This window comes from Dermacentor andersoni, chromosome 2, assembly GCF_023375885.2.
Source record: "Dermacentor andersoni chromosome 2, qqDerAnde1_hic_scaffold, whole genome shotgun sequence".
Classification (NCBI taxonomy): domain Eukaryota; kingdom Metazoa; phylum Arthropoda; class Arachnida; order Ixodida; family Ixodidae; genus Dermacentor; species Dermacentor andersoni.
The window spans coordinates 69,941,093-69,962,676 of NC_092815.1; positions in this window are offsets into that span (position 1 = coordinate 69,941,093).

The window sequence follows — 21,584 nt, forward strand, 5'->3', positions numbered from 1 at the left end:
CATGCGTGAACTTGGTCCTCGCTTCAGACTACGTCCTGCGTCCTGGTCACGAAGACGTTGTAGCCGTAACGTCCAGTCAGATCGCCGACGGAGACGCCCTAGTCGCCCCTTCTTCCCGCTGTACTTCTCGCGGAATTCTCATTGCCACCTGTCTCGTCCGGTTTTCACGCGGCCGCGCCCTTCTGTCTGCTTGCAACACGACCCCAGATCCTGTGATGCTGCCCAAAGGGATGACTGTGGCAACCCTCGCCGACACTCAACCAATCTCTCTAGTCACGCTTTGCCCTTCTTCATCGCCAGCATCAACCTCAGGTTTGGATGATTCTTTCCCTCCTCCAGCCGTTCTTGGTTCTGACCTAACAGCCGCGCAGTCCGAAGCCTTAATGGTGGTCTTGGCAAAACACAAAGCCTGTTTCGATAGCTGTTCCTCTGTGTTGAGCCAAACTCCTGCGGCTACACACCGTATCGAAACCGAAGGTTCCGCTATAATACGACGACGCCCCTATCGTGTATCGCCGTCCGAACGAAAGGTCATTGAACAACAGGTCGCTGACATGCTTGCGCGGAAGATAATACGACCTTCATCTAGCCCATGGGCGTCTCCCGTGGTCCTGGTAAAGAAGAAAGATGGCTCAGTTCGCTTTTGCGTGGATTATCGAGCGCTCAATAAGATCACACGCAAGGACGTATATCCAATACCTCGAATTGACGACGCTTTGGACACACTACAAGGGGCGGAGTATTTCTCCAGCATTGATCTTCGATCAGGATATTGGCAAATTCCGATGAACGAGACTGACAAAGAAAAGACCGCATTCGCTACACCGGATGGCCTTTATGAATTTAACGTGATGCCTTTTGGCCTTTGCAATGCTCCTGCCACATTTGAGCGCATGATAGACAACGTACTTCGTGGTCTAAAATGGAAGACATGCCTCTGTTATCTGGACGATATTGTCATCTTTTCGTCTGACTTCAGCCAACATCTTCAACGATTAGACGAAGTTCTCAAGTGCCTTGCGAATGCTGGTCTCCAGATCAATACAAAAAAATGCAAATTTGCAACCAAAACAATAAAAGTATTGGGTCACGTCGTCTCAAAAGATGGCATCCAGCCTGACCCCGACAAGATTAGTGCCGTTCTTCAGTTTCCTCGCCCCCAGCAACAGAAAGATCTACGTAGTTTCCTCGGCTTGGCGTCATATTTTCGTAGGTTTATACGCAACTTCGCAGCAATAGCAGCTCCTCTACACAAGCTACTGGTTACCGGTGCCTCTTTCACGTGGACTAGCGACTGCGAGTCGGCTTTTCAAGCTCTTAAGCGGCATCTTACTTCCGGACCAGTGCTTCGCCACTTCGATAATCGTGCCCCCACCATACTCCATACTGACGCAAGCGCACAAGGTATTGGCGCAGTACTTCTGCAACGTAATACAGCATCTAAAGAGCAAGTCATAGCATATGCCAGCCGAACACTTTCTCCAGCTGAGCGGAACTACACCATTACAGAGCAAGAGTGCCTGGCTATCGTTTGGTCGATTCAGAAATTTCGCCCATACCTTTACGGCCGCCACTTCACCATCGTCACCGACCATCATGCTCTGTGTTGGCTGTCATCAATGAAAAACATGTCAGGACGCTTAGGACGCTGGATACTCCGCTTGCAGGAATATGACTTCACTATAACGTACAAGTCTGGAAAACACCATCATGATGCAGACGCATTGTCTCGCTGCCCACTCTCACTCTCTCCAGGTAACGCGCCGTCGTCTTCCCAACCACGTCGTTCCGATGCTACGCCTGCCTCTCACCAACTCTCGATAACATCCCTGGACCAAGTTACGCTTTCATCACGCTCTGATTTCGTCTCGCTTCAGCGGGCCGACTCCTACTGTCGAGCTCTCATGGATCGCCTTAGTGGGTTCGCCGAACCGCCCAACAGCCGCTTGCGACGCCAACTTCGACAATTCCGCCTTCAAGGTGGCGTGCTACACCGCTACATTTACCACCCAACAGGTCACCGGTGGGTCCCAGTTCTACCTCGCTGCCTTCGTTTGCGGGTATTAGAGGCACTTCACGACGATGTATCGGCTGGCCACTTAGGCTTCCACAAGACTTACGACCGCATAAAGACCCGCTGCTTCTGGCCTGGCCTATCCTCAACGGTGGCCAAATACATTGCCTCTTGTGCGTCATGTCAGCACCGCAAACGCTCGACATCCCCTCCTGCCGGTTTACTACAACCTCTCCCTTGCCCGGACGCACCTTTTGAATTTGTTGGCATTGATTTATATGGTCCCTTGCCGTTGACACCCTCCGGTCACCGTTGGATTGTCACTTCGGTCGACCATTTAACAAGATATGCCGAGACTGCCCCTCTGCGATCCGGCACCGCTTCTGAGGTCGCCGACTTTTTCTTGCGCGCCATCGTCTTGCGCCACGGGGCTCCTCGCGTTCTTCTCAGTGACCGTGGCAAGGCGTTCATTTCACAAGTCCTCGAGGAAGTTCTTCGAGCCACTAATACCGTCCACAAATCTACGTCCACTTATCATCCGCAAACCAATGGCCTTACTGAGCGCTTCCACCGTACGCTGTCTGACATGATTTCCATGTACATCCGTCCTGACCACACTGACTGGGATAAAATTCTTCCTTTTGTGACATTCGCATATAACACTGCTATTCAACGAACTACCGGCTACAGCCCTTTCTTCCTTGTGTATGGACGATCTCCTTCCACCATATTCGACAGAGAACTATTTTTCGCACCTTCTTCGCCTAACGCGTCGCTTCCGGAAGATTTCGCTGCCCGAGTTGCACATTGCCGTCAAATCGCCCGGCAAAGCACAGAAGCTACCCAAGCTGAGCGCAAGCGTTACTGCGACAACAAACGCCGTGACCTACGTTTTCACCCTGGAGACCAAGTCCTGCTTTGGACTCCAGTCCGCACCCCAGGCCTCTGTGAGAAGTTCCTTCCACGCTACATTGGCCCATACACCGTTGTGCAGCAAACATCTGCAGTGAACTATCTCGTTCGCCCAGTACACTCCGTCACTGACCGGCGCCGCCGGAATGCTGAAATTGTTCACGTCTCGCGGATGAAGCCCTTCACTCCCCGTTTAGATAATCTCTAATCTGCGGCCAGGCTGGCCGCTTCCATGACGGGGGGAAGTTAGTGTAAGCACTATTAACGTACTTCGTCGTTTTCATTTGTACATAGCCATCATCATCTTCACTGTTCTTCGACTTCTTCGCGCGTGAGCTGGGGGCGTTGCCTTTGGTGGAATAAACAGCGCTGGACAACTTGATCGGTCTCGGTATTATAATATATATATGTAAGTGCCGTAATGTAATTAGCTAATATTAATGAATGAAATTTTCTTGTTTAGTCAATCATGCATTTCAATTTATTGTGCATTTCCATAACTTCAATCAATCCAGATCAAGTATTAATAATCCAGATCAAGCCAGGCAGTCCGGGTGACACGGCACATTTCATAAGCGCGGAAGTTGCGGACATGCTTCGGAAAAAGTGAGGGGATAGTTACGTTGATAGTGCATATGAAACCCCTTGCAGCGTAATCAGCACCACAAATGGAGCGCGCAGAAACCGATTCTTCATAGATTTCCTACGCACGCTTTGTAGGGCGCACATTCGCCGGTTCAAATCTGGCGCCACATTCGCCACAAGAAGACGATGTTCTGGGCTACGCGCTGTTAGGGTTGGCGTCTGACACCACGTGGCGACAGGAATTTCGCCCGACATTCTACCAGGATTCATCGAAAAGAGGGTTGACTTCTCCTGCGAGGGTCAACGTCAGGCACCTTGCGCACAAAGGGCCTTCTACCAGGAGTCGTCGAAAAGCGGGTTGACTTCTCCTGCGAGGGTCAACGTCAGGCACCTTGCGCACAAAGGGCCTTCTACCAGGATTCGTCGAAAAGAGGGTTGACTTCTCCTGCGAGGGTCAACGTCAGGCACCTTGCGCACAAAGGGCCTTCTACCAGGATTCGTCGAAAAGAGGGTTGACTTCTCCTGCGAGGGTCAACGTCAGGCACCTTGCGCACAAAAGGGCCTTCTACCAGGATTCGTCGAAAAGAGGGTTGACTTCTCCTGCGAGGGTCAACGTCAGGCACCTTGCGCACAAAGGGCCTTCTACCAGGATTCGTCGAAAAGAGGGTTGACTTCTCCTGCGAGGGTCAACGTCAGGCACCTTGCGCACAAAGGGCCTTCTACCAGGATTCGTCGAAAAGAGGGTTGACTTCTCCTGCGAGGGTCAACGTCAGGCACCTTGCGCACAAAAGGGCCTTCTACCAGGATTCGTCGAAATGACGGTTGACTTCTCCTTTCCTTGCTCGGTAATGCAGGAGGAGGGGCCCTCTCTCTGTGCCTGTCACGTGACATCGACGGAAGCAAGATCCCGCCCACACTTGTAGAGAGCCTATTTAAGGGGCTCCGAAATGTACTTTTATATACTTCATGCTTTTCTTATTTTCTTTCAACTACCTTTGAATAAACCGTGCAAGTTTCGCACTAGCAAATCGTCTCGCCCTTGCTCGGTCGCCATGGTCTACCGGATGCCTGCAGCCCGCCGACAACGCCACGCTACCCAATAAGTAATGTCGGTCGAGCTTCGATAGGCAGGCGCCGCTACTTCTCGGCAGCAGTGCGGTACGCTACCCTGGAGTACGCAACAGCGCGCTGCCTACTTAAACCCCAACGCTCAAATTGCTAACTCCCTTGTTATTATTATTATTTTTATGCACCTAATTGAACCACCCGATTCTTGGCCAATCCCCCACTGTGGGTATGTGCCACGGCCACTCAGGAGGACAACAACAACTTGTCAGCTGTTATAATTATTGTAACTATTCTGTGAATACACGTCTGACTGTTTTCAACCCCCTAACATTTTTGGTGGAGGTTGCGGGATCATTATCAAGACGAATTTATGCAGCGGGCGCTCCTTGGCTGCATCTACAATGCCAGCTCAAGGCGAGGATGCTTCGGGCCCGTCGGCACCCACGCCCACCGTCATTCTTGCACGACCCCGCGACCCAGGAACCTTTTCTGGCACCGACGACACTGATGTTGAAGACTGGCTTCAACTATATGAGCGGGTGAGCGCCAGCAACCACTGGGACCAGACCATCATGCTCGCGAATCTGATATTCTACCTCGTGGGCACGGCACGCGTCTGGTTTCAGACCCACGAGGAGGAACTTACCAGCAGGGACATCGGTAAACAGAAACTTAAAGATTTGTTTTGCAAGCCAGTTGGACGTCAGCGCACCGCCCAAAAAGACCTCGCTTCGCGTGTCCAGACGTGGACAGAATCCTATCTCACTTACATCCAGGACGTGCTCGCTCTGTGCCGCAAAGCGGATCCGAAGATGTCCGAACCAGATAAGGTGGCACATGTCATTAAGGGCATAGCAGATGATGCCTTCCATCTCCTTGTCTTCAAGAATTCTTCCACTGTGCAAGCCATCATTACCGAATGCCGGCGGTTTGGAGAAGCCAAGAGTCGCCGCATTCATTTCCACGCCTTCCCAACACGGCTGCTACGTCTACCTGCGAAGACCTCCGCAGTCCGCCCATACCTAATCGCACTGATGACATTCTCCATGTCATCCGACGTGAAATAGAAGCCGCATCTCCTGTCACGACCCCAACCCATGGTCCCGACAATTGCCAGGCGACCGTCTCATTGATACAGTCCGTCGTGCGCCGAGAATTGGCCAACGTTGGCTTGACCAACGCCTGCTCAGTTAATCGGCCTGACTACACTCCGTCCAGCACTGTCGTACGCACCCGCAGCCTGAATGCCCCAACGCGGTATCGCAACCCGGCCGAATGGCGTACTCGAGACGACAGGCCTATATGCTTCACTTGTGGCCGTATCGGCCATATTTCACGTCACTGCCGGTCTTCGTGGAATTCGACCCCCTGGTCCTACCGCCCATCCCACGGCCCTCATGCTGCTCCCCAGTTCGCCCCGCAAACGCAGCCAGCAATTTCTGGCGACACTTCTCGTCCTACCCGCTCTAGCCGCTCTCCTTCGCCACGTCGCTGCTTCTCCCGATCGCCCCCATCTCGCCGATCACCGTCCACTAGTTCCTTCCGGCGCACCCTTCCGGAAAACTAACGGGTGCAGCACCTGGAGGTGATGCTGCCAAACCGGCCCGACGCAAAAATCCTCTTTTGACCTTGCCCACACATCGGGACCTCATTAACGTGAACGTGGATGGTGTACCTGTTACGGCTCTGATTGACACTGGCGCGCACGTATCTGTGATGAATGCTCAGCTTCAGAATCGCCTCAAGAAAGTCCTCACTCCTGGCCCTTCGCCTGTGGTCCAAGTCGCCGACGGTGGAACACCAGCCGTTATTGGCATGTGTCCGGCTCGCGTGAGTGTCGCCGGACATCATACTTCTGATTTATTTTATGTACTAGAGCACTGCCCTCACGACCTCATCCTGGGCCTTGACTTTCTGTCTACACATTCCGCTTTGATAGACTGTTCTGCTGGTGTTGTGCAACTCGCTCTACCTGCTGCTATTGACCCTCCCGATAGTGCTTCGATACGGCTATGTTCCACGGAGCATATTCGCCTCCCTCACCGTGCCGTTACCTACATAGGCGTCTCCCCCGTTCCACCTGTCCCAGACGGTGACTACATCGTATCTCCTAATCCGGATGTCCTGCTCTCGCATAACGTCGCTTTCCCTCACACCGTCGTTACCATTTCAGACAACACATCCTGCCTTCCGCTTGTGAACATTGGACTCTGTACACAAGTTCTCCCGCGCGGAATAACGCCAGCCAAAGACTACCACATTGCGGCTTCAACTTGTGACAGCTCCTCAAGTTCAACGCTTGCTTCGCCCCCTGTCCCTTCAGATTTGACTGCCCTAACAAAAATGATTGCTCCCGACCTTCCTCCCCAGCGTGCTCAAGAACTACGTTGCCTCCTTGCCTCATACTGGGACATATTCGACCTCGGAGAACGCCCTCTAGGACAAACATCTGTCGTAAAAACATCGAATAAACGCCGGTGATGCGAGCCCGATCCATCGGCGACCCTACCGCGTCTCGCCTACAGAGCGACATATCATCCAACACGAAGTTGACAAGATGTTTTCATGAGACATCATCGAACCTTCTTGCAGCCCATGGGCATCCCCTGTTGTACTAGTTAAAAAGAAGGACAACCGTTGGCGATTGTGCGTCGATTATCGACACCTCAACAAGGTAACAAAGAAAGACGTCTATCCCCTACCACGCATTGACGATGCCCTGGATTGCCTGAATGGATCACAATATTTTTCGTTCATCGACCTTCGCTCCGGCTATTGGCAAATTGCCGTCAATGACATGGACCGCGAGAAGACAGCTTTTATTACTCCCGGTGGCCTGTATCAGTTCAAAGTGATGCCTTTCGATTTATGTAATTCCCCGGCCACATTTGAACGAATGATGGACGCCCTCATACACGGTTTCAAGTGGTCCATCTGCCTCTGTTACCTAAACGACGTGATGGTTTTTTTCCGACTTTTGCGACACACCTCGAGCGCCTGTCGACGATCCTATCTGTTTTCCGTCAGGCGGGGCTACAACTAAATTCGTCTAAGTGCCACTTCGGTCGTCGTGAAATTTCTGTGCTTAGGCATCTCGTTGATTCTTCTGGCGTACGCCCTGATCACGATAAAATACGGGCAGTCAAAGACTTTCCCGTACCAACATGTGCCAAGGATGTTCGCAGCTTCTTGGGCCTTTGCTCCTACTTCCGTCGGTTTGTCCGAAATTTTGCGAGCGTTGCGCGCCCTCTCAATCAGCTCCTCAAGAAAGACGCTGCATTCATTTGGGGCCCTAAGCAAGCTGGTGCTTTCACCGAGCTGATTGGGCTGCTTACGTCCCCGCCCATTCTCGCTCACTTTTACGGGTCAGCTCCAACAGAAGTCCGTACCGATGCCAGTGGCCACGGTATTGGAGCTATCTTGGCCCAGAAACAAGGGCGAGAACGTGTCATTGCCTACGCCAGCCGCCTTCTTTCCTCTGCGGAGAGCAATTATTCTATCACCGAACGCGAGTGTCTGGCTCTCGTTTGGGCAGTAGGTAAATTCCGCCCCTATTTGTACGGCCGCCAATTCACTGTCATCACTGATCACCACGCTCTGTGTTGGCTTTCGTCCCTCAAAGATCCTTCAGGGCGCCTTGGCCGCTGGGCTCTGCGCCTCCAAGAATACAACTATTCCGTTGTATACAAGACCGGCCGGTTACATAAAGATGCGGACTGCTTGTCGCGCCATCCTGTCGACCCTCCTGATGTTTCTGCGGCCGGCATACCTGTCACCGTTCTCTCTCTGGCTACTTTTCGCAACATTAGAGCCGAACAACGTCGGGACCCCTCCTTGCAACACCTTATTCAACGGCTCACTTCAACGACGCCCGATCCTTCCCTTCGCATGCATGTTTGAACTTCAAGATGGTATATTGTACCGCTCTAACATGCGCCCAGACGGCCCTGCCCGACTCTTCGTTGTGACTGAGCATCTGCGTCAGACTGTTCTCGCCCAGCTTCATGATGTACCGACTGCAGGTCACCTTGGCGTGTAACGGACTTATGACCGCGTTCATCGGCGCTTCTTTTGGCCTGGTCTATACCTTGACGCCTGTCATTATGTCGCTGCGTGTGATCTCTGTCAACGACGCAAAAAGCCGACCACACTCCCTGCTGGTCGCCTTCAACCACTTCACGTACCATCAGGACCATTCTTCCGTGTAGGTGTTGATCTGTTAGGCCCTTTCCCTACGTCTGCTTCGGGAAACAAGTGGATTGCTGTAGCAACAGACTACGCCACCCGATATGCAATCACACGGGCTCTTCCGACATGATGTGCAACCGATGTCGCCGACTTCCTCCTAGAAAACGTCATCCTTCACCACGGCGCCCCTCGACAGCTCCTCACCGACCGAGGCCGCTACTTTCTTTCTAAAGTTGTCAATGACATTCTACACTCGTGCGCGACTAAACATAAACTTGCTACTGCTTACCATCCACAAACGAACGGTCTAACCGAGCGCCTTAACCGCACCCTTACTGACATGCTGTCCATGTATGTCTCCGATGACCATCGCGACTGGGACGTTGCGCTGCTGTTCGTTACTTTCGCCTGTAATTCGTCTCGCCATGATACCGCAGGCTTCTCTCCATTCTTCCTCTTGTTTGGCCGTGACCCTACGTTACCTTTCGACACCGTTCTGCCTGCTAGTCTGAATTCCACATCCGAGTACGCCTGTGAAGCCATCCTCAAAGCACAAGAAGCACGCCATATTGCTCGACGTCGACTTGTGGAGTCGCAGGACAATCAGCGGCGCTTATATGACGCCCGCCATCGTGACGTCCATTACACACCGGGCGTCCTGGTTCTTTGGTCACCGTCGCGACGCGTACGTTGGCCTCTCGGAAAAGTTATTTTCAAGCTACTCCGGCTCTTCTTGCGTCAAGTAACTGACGTCACGTACGAAATCGCCCCTCTTGGGCCAACCGTGGCTCAGCATCGCTCCGACGTGGTCCACGTCGCGCGTCTTAAGTTGTATCACTCGCCCGCTTCCCAACCAGCACCGAGCATGCACCGAGCCGTTGCTTCAGCCGCCGGGGGTCATGTGACACGCTGACGAAGAAGATGTTTTAATCATCGTCGGAAGAAGCGATCTTCTGGGCTTCGCGCGCTGGCTACCATCTTGTCAGCTGATATACTTATTGTAAATATTCTGTAAATACACGTCTGACTGTTTTTAACCCCGTAACAATATGTACATGCGATGTACATCGTAGAGTTTCATATTAGTATAACCACGGCCGGACTCGACTTTTTTCCTTTGCGCTCGGATGAACGAGTGAGTCGAGTCCGGCCGTGGTATAACTAGAGGGATATCTGGCGCTGCCGGCGCTGCGGTCGTTCAACAACCATTTAGGCACCACTGGCCTCCTTGAAGCCCTTGGGTTCAGAGGGAGCAGTGGTAAAGCAAACATGTCCGCAATAGACATTAGTAAGAGGCGACTGGAAGATTGGTGGAAGAAAAGTAGGGAAACGACAAAAGACAGGGTCGTACAAAAGCGCAGTTCGCAATAGGGGATCAGAAAATTTGGGCGTGGTAGTTCAGAGTGTTTTTTTTTTTTCTTTTTTCATTGTTTAACCTAGGTAGGATATTAGGCAGTATAGTAGCAAGGGCTTGGTGGCGCAACCCACCGCCCCGTTCCAAAGGGGACGCTCATAATATCCATCCACTCATCCATCCACCACGGAAATGATGAGAAGTACAGGCTACGGATTGAGATTTTCTTGACTGGCTAACTAGTCTACAAGTATTTTTTGGAAGTTTTGGTTTCGCTCCAAGCGCGATTGCTATAACCTGCAGTTGGACAGTGCAACGCAAATCTCTCTGCCTTTGCTCTGTTGCTCGAAGTGGCGATAGCACGCTGGGCCAGCGGCTGGGACGATGTTTGTCCCGGTGTGGTGTCGAAGCCCTGACGAGGAAGCGACGGCATCGTAAACGTTGAAAGAACATGTTTTGACCGTTTGGACTTAGGTTTGTTAAGTGTGTTAAGTTGGCGCTGTAGCGTTACGTGCTTTATGAAACTTCAGAATAGGAAAAAGAAGACACTACTGATGCAAGACATACACAGTTTTACTTCTAGTGGCTTGACAATCAAATTTTATTGAGGGCTTCATTATGCATTGCTCGTTCATGTGCTCATTGAAATGCGTGTTTAGGACTTTGTGAACACAAACTTATTTGGGGTGGGAAAGGTTGCTGCTTCCTGGCTGTAGTCTAGTGTTGCAAAATGGGTAAGTGCAAAGCCACGCCGTAATTAACGCTTTGGAAGCGGTACGTCAACGTAAAATAAAATGAAGCATAGTCGTAGGAGGCCTCAAGCATCCCTGCTAGTAGTGCAGCAGATGTGCTTAAAAGTACTTGAAGACGTTCAGAAATCGTGACAGCCGACGCAGCCTTTCGAAACAGCGAGAGAGTTCGCAAGTTCCGGCCATCTGCAAGAAAAGTCTCGCGTTCGCAGCGAGCAGGCATCGTAGCAGACGACACTTTATTTATTTATTTATTTATTTATTTATTTATTTATTTATTTATTTATTTATTTATTTATTTATACATACTGCAGCAGCGAAATTTGCGCTATAGCAGGAGTGGGTTGAGAAAAGGTACAGAAAATGCATTGGAGTATACAGCAGTAGACACAAGTGAAACAAAACACATTTACACGTTTACAAAAGAGCACTGATGAAAGGAAAATACACAAGAAGTTATAAAAATGCTGCCGGGTATGGGTGAGCACGATTATGCATCTGGGATGGCGGTTGCAAAAATTCTGGATGAGCATGAGCGAATGGACCCAGGTAATGAATTCCAGTCTTCGATTGAGCGGGGAAAAAAAAGCTGAATTTCGAACATGTTAGTACGTGCGTAGTAGGGTATCAGGTTTAGGTCATTATGTCATCTCGTTGATATTCCTGGCGCGAAGTTAATGTAATTATCATTTGAGAGCCTAACCAAAGAATTGACAATGCAATGCAAGAATTTTAATGATTCGACACGGCGACGAGAAGAGAGCGTGTTTAGGTTCAAGGAAGAAAGTGGTGAAGAGGGCGAAAAGTCGCGATCGTAACGGTGACATAAATCGCACAGCTTTTTTCTGTATTGCTTCTAGCTTATTAATCTCTAACTGCTTATGCGGGCTCCAAACTACAGATGCATAATCAAGAACAAGGAGGATTAGAGATTTATACATTAGTAACTTTGTGTCTTTAGGAGATCGGGTTAGCGTTCGCCTCAAGTAACCTAATTTTTTTAGTGCTTTACTGCATATGTAATCAATGTGTTTAGACCATGACATGTTATGCGTAAAAATGACATCAAGATACTTATACTCAGAAACCTTATCTATAGCACGGCCATTGAACGAGTAATTAAAAAGGGAGGGGGAAGATTTATTGCAGAAAGACATCAGAACGGTTTTATTGAAATTAATGTTCATTTGCCAAGTGTTACACCAATCGCAAAACCTAGAAAACGACTCTTGAAGGCGATAAGAAGAGTTAATCACTTCATATAGAACGCAGTCATCAGCATAAAGACGGATGTTAGAAGAGCAATGAAGTGGCAAATCGTTTATATATAATAATAAAAAAGAAGCGGCCCAAGGACGGAGCCTTGGGGCACACCTGATGTCACATCAACAGTAGCGGAGTCAGTCGAACTGTAAGAGACGAACTGGGAGCGAAATGAGAGAAAGCTTAAAATCCAGTTAACTAAATAAGGATTATTCAGTACAGCATTAAGTTTAGCAATAAGTTTAGAATGTAAAACGGTGTCAAATGCCTTCGAGAAATCTATAAACATGGCATCAACCTGGTTGTCTACATCAAGGTTAAATGAAATCTCATGCGTGAACTCAGCTAGGTGCGTTAACGTGCTAAAACCGCGCCTAAACCCATGTTGCATGTTAGACAGTAAATTATTTGATTCCAGAAAGAGCGTGATGTGCTTATGAATGACGTGTTCCAGCATTTCGCATGACTGTGACGTCAGTGAAATTGGCCTGTAGTTCGACAAACACTGCTTATCTCCGGATTTATAAAGAGGGATCACTTTGGCTAACTTCCATGAAGAAGGTACAGTAGCGGATGATAAGGACTTTCTGAATATGACTGACAGATATTTCGATGACCACAACGAATAACGAACAAGGAACGCGTTGTGTATCCCGTCCGGACCGGTGTATTTCTTAACATCCAGGTTTAATATAAGGTTGAGGATGCCTTCGCAGTTTATCTAAACGTCACTGATTGCTTCAGAAGAAACTATATCGGTAAGTGTCGGGATAAAGTTGTTATCGGAAACAAACGGACTGGAAATACTTGTTGAAAGCATCGGATATCACCGCCGGGTCGTTGATGACGTCATTATCTGTTCTGAAAGAAGTTGATGAAGCATCGCGAGGTAAGATAGAAGACCAAAATTTTCGTGGGCTAGTTCTTAACAAATTGTGCAGGCGAACACGAAAAAAGAAACCCTTGGCCTTTTGCAACTTAAGATTGAGTTCTTTCTTTGCCTTAACAAATCTATCCAACGCCTCTAGCCATGGATCAAATCTAGCCAAATCTAGCCATGGGATCACTGCCTCTTCTGGAACACCTTAACCTTCGAACGCGACGGGACAAATGCAAGATATCACGAGTCATTCATGGAATGTTAGAATTTCTTTTCTTAGTTTTAATGGGCACTATACGTTCGATACATGATTTGACAAGACGCTCAAAGTAATTAGCGAGGCAGTTGACGTCCTGGTTATCTGAAAGTGCACTAAACGTATCGAAATGATCAGATAAGACATCAGTAATGGAGTTGTCGTCCGCACGAGTGAAATCAGGGAAACTAGTAAACGTGTAGGGGGATTTAGAAATTGGACAAGAGAGTGACACTAAAACACATTTATGGTCTGAAATATACCATCAATTACCTCGCAAGAATAGTCACGTTCGGCTAGGTTAGCGCTTAGAAAAACTAAGTCAAGGACGGAATTTAACCTGGTTGCACTAGGAACAACCTGGGTGAGACCAAAGGACAAGGAAATGTTTATTAGTTCTTTACAAATAGCTGTGTCGCAACCGACTGCAGACAGTGATGGCCAGTGGATGCCAGGGGCGTTGAAGTCACCCATACAGATAAACCTCGACGTTGTAATGTTAATCTCGCTCATGGAATTTGCAACAGCATGAAGGACATCAAGAGTAGAGCCGAGGGGACGATATATAACACTAATCACAATACACCGATTATGTAGGTAAATTTTACACCACACGGGTTCTGTTTCTGGAGGAGAAGGCAAGACTGAGAATCGTAGATCCGACCGGATAAGCAGTGCCACACCACCACCAGTACCACAATTCCTGTCTAAGCGCACGGCAACAAAACCGGGTGGAGTGAACTCAGATTCGTAAATACCATTGTGCAGCCAAGTCTCTGATGCCGATAACATGGGGGGAATGAACAGATATAAGGGACAATAAATCGGGAAACTTTTTAACAATACTACGAGCGTTTATATTCGAGACAACGAGGTTCTCAACACGGCCAGGATGAATTCAGGAAGTGCATGGAACGGAAGTCAAATGGCCAGGCTCAGAAGAAACACGTAGAGCGGGTGCCATTACTAATGAGTTTGAACTGTCATCCCAGTTATAACGAACCTTGTCAATGAAAGCATGATCATATCTCAACTTCACAACAGAAACGCTGTCTCGAAAAGAGGCTGATGCGTCCCAGACTTTTTTTCCGAATTAACCGAACTCTAGAAGAGAAATCTTCTTTAATGACGAAATTTGAGCCCTTGAGTTTTGAGATATTCCTAAGAACCTCGGTTCTGTCGTTGAAGTTAGAAAGTTTTAGAATGACGGGACAAATGTAAGCAGCGCGTGCTCTACAGAGCCTGTGGCAGCGCTCAATGTGAGGGCAGCTAGTCTTCAGGTGCTCAGTAAACACAGATGAAACTGCAGTCATCAGGGTGGTAGCGTTTTCATTCATTGCTTCAGAAATACCGTGTATTATCAGATTGTTTCTACGAGAATGATTTTCAAGACTGTCATTTTTTAAGACCAAGTCCGTTACCTTAGTAGTCAAGGCACTTATTTCAGTACGTAAATCACGCAGTAAACTAGAGTCTTTGGGCATAGGAGTGGATTCTAGTGCATGAACACGTGACTCTAAAACATCAAAGCGACGCGCAACTGACTGTTGATACCTGTGTCACACGGGCACATTTGGAAGGCCTTCCAGTCAACGGCCTTTGAAACGCCACAACTCTATCGACTCAAAGCAGTTGTCGCGCTGCTACACGGCACTTTTGAAAGGCCGTTGAGTGGTTCAGGCGTTTCTCGCAAAATTGTGTGGCGCTGCGGATGTTTATTTTCGTTTTCATGTCACGAAAAGTTAAACAACATTAAAACCATTTAAAAACACTATTATTTCTTTTATGTTTGTTTTTACATTAAAAAATTTGTTTATACATTGCCATACATATATGTTTAGTTTTTAAGTTGTTGAGTAGTGAAACTGCGGCAACGTTTGCGCCTCTCGATGCGGCTGCCGTTTTGGTGTGTGTTCGCACATGTTAAGTGGCAAAAACACTTTATTGAATAATGAATAACACTCATATATAGTATTTTTAAAGCATTTGGTTTGATTTGTTCTTTCTAACCGTGAGTACGAGCACATTGTGAACGAGCGGGCATGTTCGCGCTGTTTCCGCTTCCGTTGCTCAAAGGCCATTGAGATTTCGATAGAGTTGTAGGGTGCTCCGTTGAGTCGATAGACTATTGACTCGGCGGCCTTCGAAACCGCCCATGTAGCAGCTCGAACTTGACCTTTGAGTCAACTGACTATCGGTTGGAAGGCCTTCCAAACGCCCGTGTGACACGGGTATTAATTTCCGCAACATCTCGTGCCAACTGAGTCTGCCCCTCCAATAATTTAGAGAACATTTCGGATACCGAAGGGCCGTTGTTGCCATGGCTATCAAAGGAAGGGCGAGCATCATTTTCATCGGGAGCGGAACCGGATCCACGCCTAGACCTAGACCGAGGGCCTGGGCCAGGGTTGATTTCCACATCTCCGCTCAAGAGGAGACAACTTGCGCAATACAATGCATGCGAGCAGTAGGATACAAGACTTTGTGGGCAAGGGAGCAGCAGCAGAGAGCGATCGTCAGATCGGATACACTCGGCATCAGGATAGTAACATACCTGCATGAAGCACAAGCAGCGATTAAACATGGTGCCGATGCCGCTGCAGCCTAGCCCACTGAAGAGTCGATCCACGCGCTGGACTTTTATACCGTCGGCTGTTGACGTCACAGACCGAGAGTTGTCGATGATTGGCTGATCAAAGGACAGAACATCGAGGTGACTGGCATGCTGTAGCTTGAAGAGGGACGCGCCGAGGCAATCGCATATGGAAGCGATAGAGCAGTTCCTGGGCAAGCACTCGGTGACATCCACGTGCTCGACCGCAAAGAGAGCCAAGTCAGACGAAGCAGTCCCAAGCCATGTGATGCCGCAAAGGGGGAGTACAGCAAGGAAGCCGAAGCACTTCATGAAGAACAAGCAGCGATTAAACATGGTGCCGGTGCCGCTGCAGCCTAGCCCACTCTTGTAGCATTCCTCTCAAGGGCGCAACATTTTATCACAATACAAAATTTTTATTTCCATAAATACTTGATGAGTATTTTTATATAAGTACATGCACGGTTGTTGTTGCTGTTGTAAAAAGAAAGAAATAAATATTCTCTGGAGTTAAATCGGAAACATAATTGCACAAGAATGGTGTGTCCTGGTGTAAACAATAGTAAACCGTGCTTCTATCTCAAAGTCATACAACGTTTATGTAACGTGTTTTGCATTATATAAGACACTGCAGAAATAAAATAAGATCTTACGCGATAATATTTGAGTGTAGCTATAGTGTAGCTATGGGCTCGTCCTGTGCTACCGGGGCTTAGCGGAGAGACGAGAACTAGGAGTTGGATTCCTGATTAATAAGGATATAGCTGGTAACATACAGCAATTCTGTAGCATTAACGAGAAGGTGGCAGGTCACGTTGTGAAACTTAATAAGAGGTACAAATTGAAGGTCGTACAGGTCTACGCCCCTACATCCAGTCATGATGACCAGGAAGTCGAAAGCTTCTATGAAGACGTGGAATCGGCGATGGCTAAAATCAAAACAAAATACACTATACTAATGGGCGACTTCAATGCCGTGGTAGGCAAGAATCAGGCTGGAGAGAAGTCAGTGGGGGAATATGGCATAGGTTCTAGGAATAGCAGGGGAGAGTTATTAGTAGCGTTTGCAGAACAGAATAATATGCGGATAATGAGTACCTTCTTCCGCAAGCGGGATAGCCAAAAGTGGACGTGGAGGAGCCCGAATGGCGAGACTAGAAATGAAATAGTCTTTATACTCTGCTCTAACCCTGGCATCATACAAGATGTGGACGTGCTCGGCAAGGTGCGCTGCAGTGACCATAGGATGGTAAGAACTCGAATTAGCCTAGACTTTAGGAGGGAACGGAAGAAACTGGTACATAAGAAGCCGATCAATGAGTTAGCGGTAAGAGGGAAAATAGAGGAATTCCGGATCAAGCTACAGAACAGCTATTCGGCTTTAACTCAGGAAGAGGACCTTAGTGTTGAACCAATGAACGACAATCTTATGGGCATCATTAAGGAGTGTGCAATAGAAGTCGGTGGTGACTCCGTTAGACAGGATACCAGTGAGCTATCGCAGGAGACGAAAGATCTGATCAAGAAACGCCAATGTATGAAAGCCTCTAACCCTACAGCTAGAATAGAACTGGCAGAATTTTCCAAGCCAATCAACAAGCGTAAGACAGCTGACATTTGGGTAAATGTGTTTAGAAAATAGGTAGTTCAGGGCGAGAATTGCTAATAGTTGCTGCATATGGTGTTTTTGTTCCATTTCTACCTGAAAAGTTCGCGTCACGTTTGGGAAGTCATCACACCTCGATGCTGCCTGAACAGACTTAACACGCCGAGTGATTTGTTTGTTTCACAACGTAGTCCCTTCTTGCATGTGAATTTTGTACTCAACTGAATTCTTTCTTATTATACTTACGCTGCAGAGAACTAAACCCGGCCTTGCCGCCAACGCTAATCTACTTTGACTGGCGCTGCTCTGCCTTTAAATATATCATGTGGCAACTCTCTCTAGTAATATAAAAAATGTACTGAAAAGTTAGTCAGACTTTAGTTTTGTACGTTTCCAAGAAGCTCCCTTGGGGAATTTAAAATTGGAAAAACTGCAGCGGGAACTGCAGTTCATCGGCGTATGCAGCAGAATTGCATCAGCAGTACAGCGCTAACACGCGCTTTTATTAACCCGTGCGTTTGGTGACTTCGTTGGCTAGCGTACGCGTTTCCATCAATAAATTCGCAATTACTCTTCTTGAGGCGACTTCGACTGCACTTATTCGGCGATTTCACATGTATTCATCGGCAGAAAAATCACAACAGCATATGCAGACATCACACCGTGCGGATTTGTTTGATATAAGTCTGCACTAACGACGGGTGCTTATTATTGAGGTGCAGAAGCAGCATTACGGCGAGGGTAGAATTAAAAAAAAAAAAACGATCGAGAGATCGCATCACTCAAGAAAATTTATCGACTAGTTAACATGAGCTCCACTTCATGTAAATGGGGTTCATGGCGTTTGTCTGCGGGACGCACCTGGCACGTATGTGGACCATGTTGTCCCAAACACCGGTAACATCGTGTTCATACCCGCTCCCAAAGAGGTCAGCGTCTTCCCTAGAGCTGTCACCGCAAAAGAAGTAGACTGGCACCCGAACAAAGGAGAAATTGCAGCCGCGAACTTCAGCCATCCTTGCTGCAAAGGGTCGTCGTCTGCTACTGCTCCCGTGCGTACTGTTGGAAGCGCCCGCTAGGTGGCTATCAGTCACGAAGCTCCATGACGGCACGGTGCCCCCTCCCATAGAGTTTCCTAATTTTGTAGGAAACTCTATGCCCCCTCCCATAGACGGTGGCGCCAGATTTCCCTCTAGGTGTTATACTGAGAAACTCTATGCCGCTACGCGATGCCGCTTCGCGCTCTTTTTTGCAGATTTTGAAACTTTCGGAAGCGGTGGCTGCGGTTCACTCGTGCTTTCGCTTGCTTAAAGTGATACGAGTTTTCGAGTGAAGAACTCGGAATCGCGTTTGCAAGACCGGCAGCAACAACACCGCTTTATTTCTGTTCGGTAGAAGATTTTATGATATGATTGAATGGTTCCTGCTTTGCTGGAAATCATTTGCACGATTTGAACGGCTTAATGCCCTTTGTCCATCGCGGACATGCAAGGGATATCCGCAGGACATGAAAATTGCGGTCAAATGGTCTTGTGAAGGACATCTTCGGCACATATCCGACACATCCCTATGATATCCATGTCCTGACATTGGATGTCCAGAGGATATTCTTAGGACGTCAGCGTTGTCACCGGGATTACTTTCATATGACCCTTGATGTGCGTTATTTATTTCCATAAAGAAAGAGATGCGAATATAATCTGAATGAGTTTGTAGCGTGAATAGATACAACACTTGAATATGTGGGACTAAAAGCCTACGTAGACGTCAAGTGCATTGTTGGCAGATGAACAGAATTACAGTGCAAGCCAAAAGCATATATTGCTTTAAACATTTCGAAATTAGCTATATGTTCATGTATACACTGATCCACCTTCTCTCTTTTCCCATGCAGATGTGTTGCAGATATGCATCCTTGCCACATCCTTCACGGGGCTGACATAAAATTGCCCTCAATATAATTCCAGTGGACTTCAAGGACACTAATGCTGTCATTAATAATCATTATCATCGGTTTGTTTTTGGAATCTGTTATTATAATTTACGTAAATATACAGTAAACTCTCAGTTGTACGAGCACCAGTTTAACGAATATTTCAGAACAATGAACTTTTAGAAAATGCCCGGCGGTTTTTCTACGCACTCTATGCAAAAATCTTTCAGTTAAACGAATTTCCGAATAGCGAATATTTCAGTTGAACGAACTTGAGGCTCCTGGTGGACAGTAACACCGGCTACAATTAGAAACTGCTGGCATCAATCAGGCCTTTCCACCCTGTGCAATGAAAGCGAGCAAGAGGAACAGCGCGATGAAGTGATTGACCCTGCGATGTGGACAGAGGCTGTCACCATCTAGACATTGACAGCAACACTTTGTTTGAAGACTATGTGCAGTGACAGTGAGCTCGTTACTTGTACTGAACTGAGCTGTTAAAATTTTTTGCCTATGTTCGTCCCGAAGAAGAGTGCGGCGAGGAAAATGCAATGGCAGAGGCAGATTCAAACACTGTAACTCTAGCCGAGGCTGTAGGGAGCCTTGGAACATTGCGAGATTTTGTGTCTCAGCAACAATCTGTGCCAGAGAAAAGGCACAAAGACATAGACTCTCTGGGCAGCCGTGTTACTTCCTGCACTTAAAGAGCACCAGTGCAAATGAAAATTATATATATATATATTTTTTTTTTTCACAATCAAATAGGCAGCAACGTAACTGTTACGCACTTCATATATATTGATCTACATAACTCCATGAATTGCCTTTCGCACGTTTGACTCATTGTCTGCTGTACGCTATGCTGTTCCATATTCTAAAGAATATTTAGTTTAGTGAACTTTCATTTGGGTGAACTATCTCCTTGGGTCCCTTGAAATTCACTCAAGTGAGAGTTCACTGTATGTTGTATGCATTTACTACACGTACAGATCAGTAGGACCTGCTGTTAGGCAAGCTGCCTAACCAGTGTTACAAGAAGGATCTGGGCATGAAAAAATGCAGCCACAAGAAGAAAGATGACAAGAAGCACTTGTGTGCATTATCCTTTTTGCATATGAGTTTCTTGCTCACATACTTTTTATAACCATGTAGTGATCCATACGAGTATAGTGCTACAGATTCAGGTGCTTGTGAAGTGGTTCTTGTACTCATTCAACCTTTAAAATTCAGTTTAATTGCCTTTACCATGCGGTTTGCTACTTCCGTCTATTTCACCACAGATTCACTTTTTACACCTTCACAAAGTTTGTCTACAAACTTCTGGTAAAGCCTCTGGCATATATGTTGGTGCGATGGGCACTTGTAGATGCATGTCTTTTTGCTTTTCCAGCTGAGGTGCTTAGTACTGCCAGTTGCAACAATGAGCTTATCATAACAGAAAATTGGGCTAGTTGATGTCGACTGAACATGTTGTACTGCAGAACGATACATGTGGCACAACAGAAGCCATGCCATCATGGTTATCAACAAAGGTTCCCATGGCAGGTGGCGAAATTCAAGGAAGCTGGTTTTCCAGACTACTGTCATTTTGTCCACCTGTGAAAGTGTTCCAAGGCACCTTAAGCACAGTGGACCAAAGGTACCATAGTCACTTCAAGCATTTGAAGAGGACAGTGGTATCGCCATATGTTCACGGCCTTTTGTATAGGCCCGAGGAGAATGCAGTGATCTAGAGGTTATCTTTTTTTTCAGCAAAGCAGAAGTAACAAAGAATTTGCTAAGTGGTTCAACAAGTTCCGAGGCTGGAATAAAAGAAGTGTTGTCAGAGCACTTACTTTTCTCTAGAGGGAGGGTAGTTACATACCACTGACGTGCCATCAAAGCTACAGTGGCCAATCAAGGCACTGCCTCAAAGTGTGCCTACATGAACACACCAGTTCAATGGCTGCTTCCCTGCATTTTCGCACTTGGCACAGTGCTGCATCATGTGTAGATGTCGCTCACTCTCTGAAAATATGCACGTTCTCAATTGCCATCATGTAATGAGCACAAGGTAAATTGCAGAAGCCTACTTTAATCATTCTAGCAGCAACAAGTATGCAGGTCAGGCCTGGGTATCACTGCACCAAGATGGAATTACCTTTATGGGCACCACACAATGGCATTGAGTTTTCCTGTTTCTT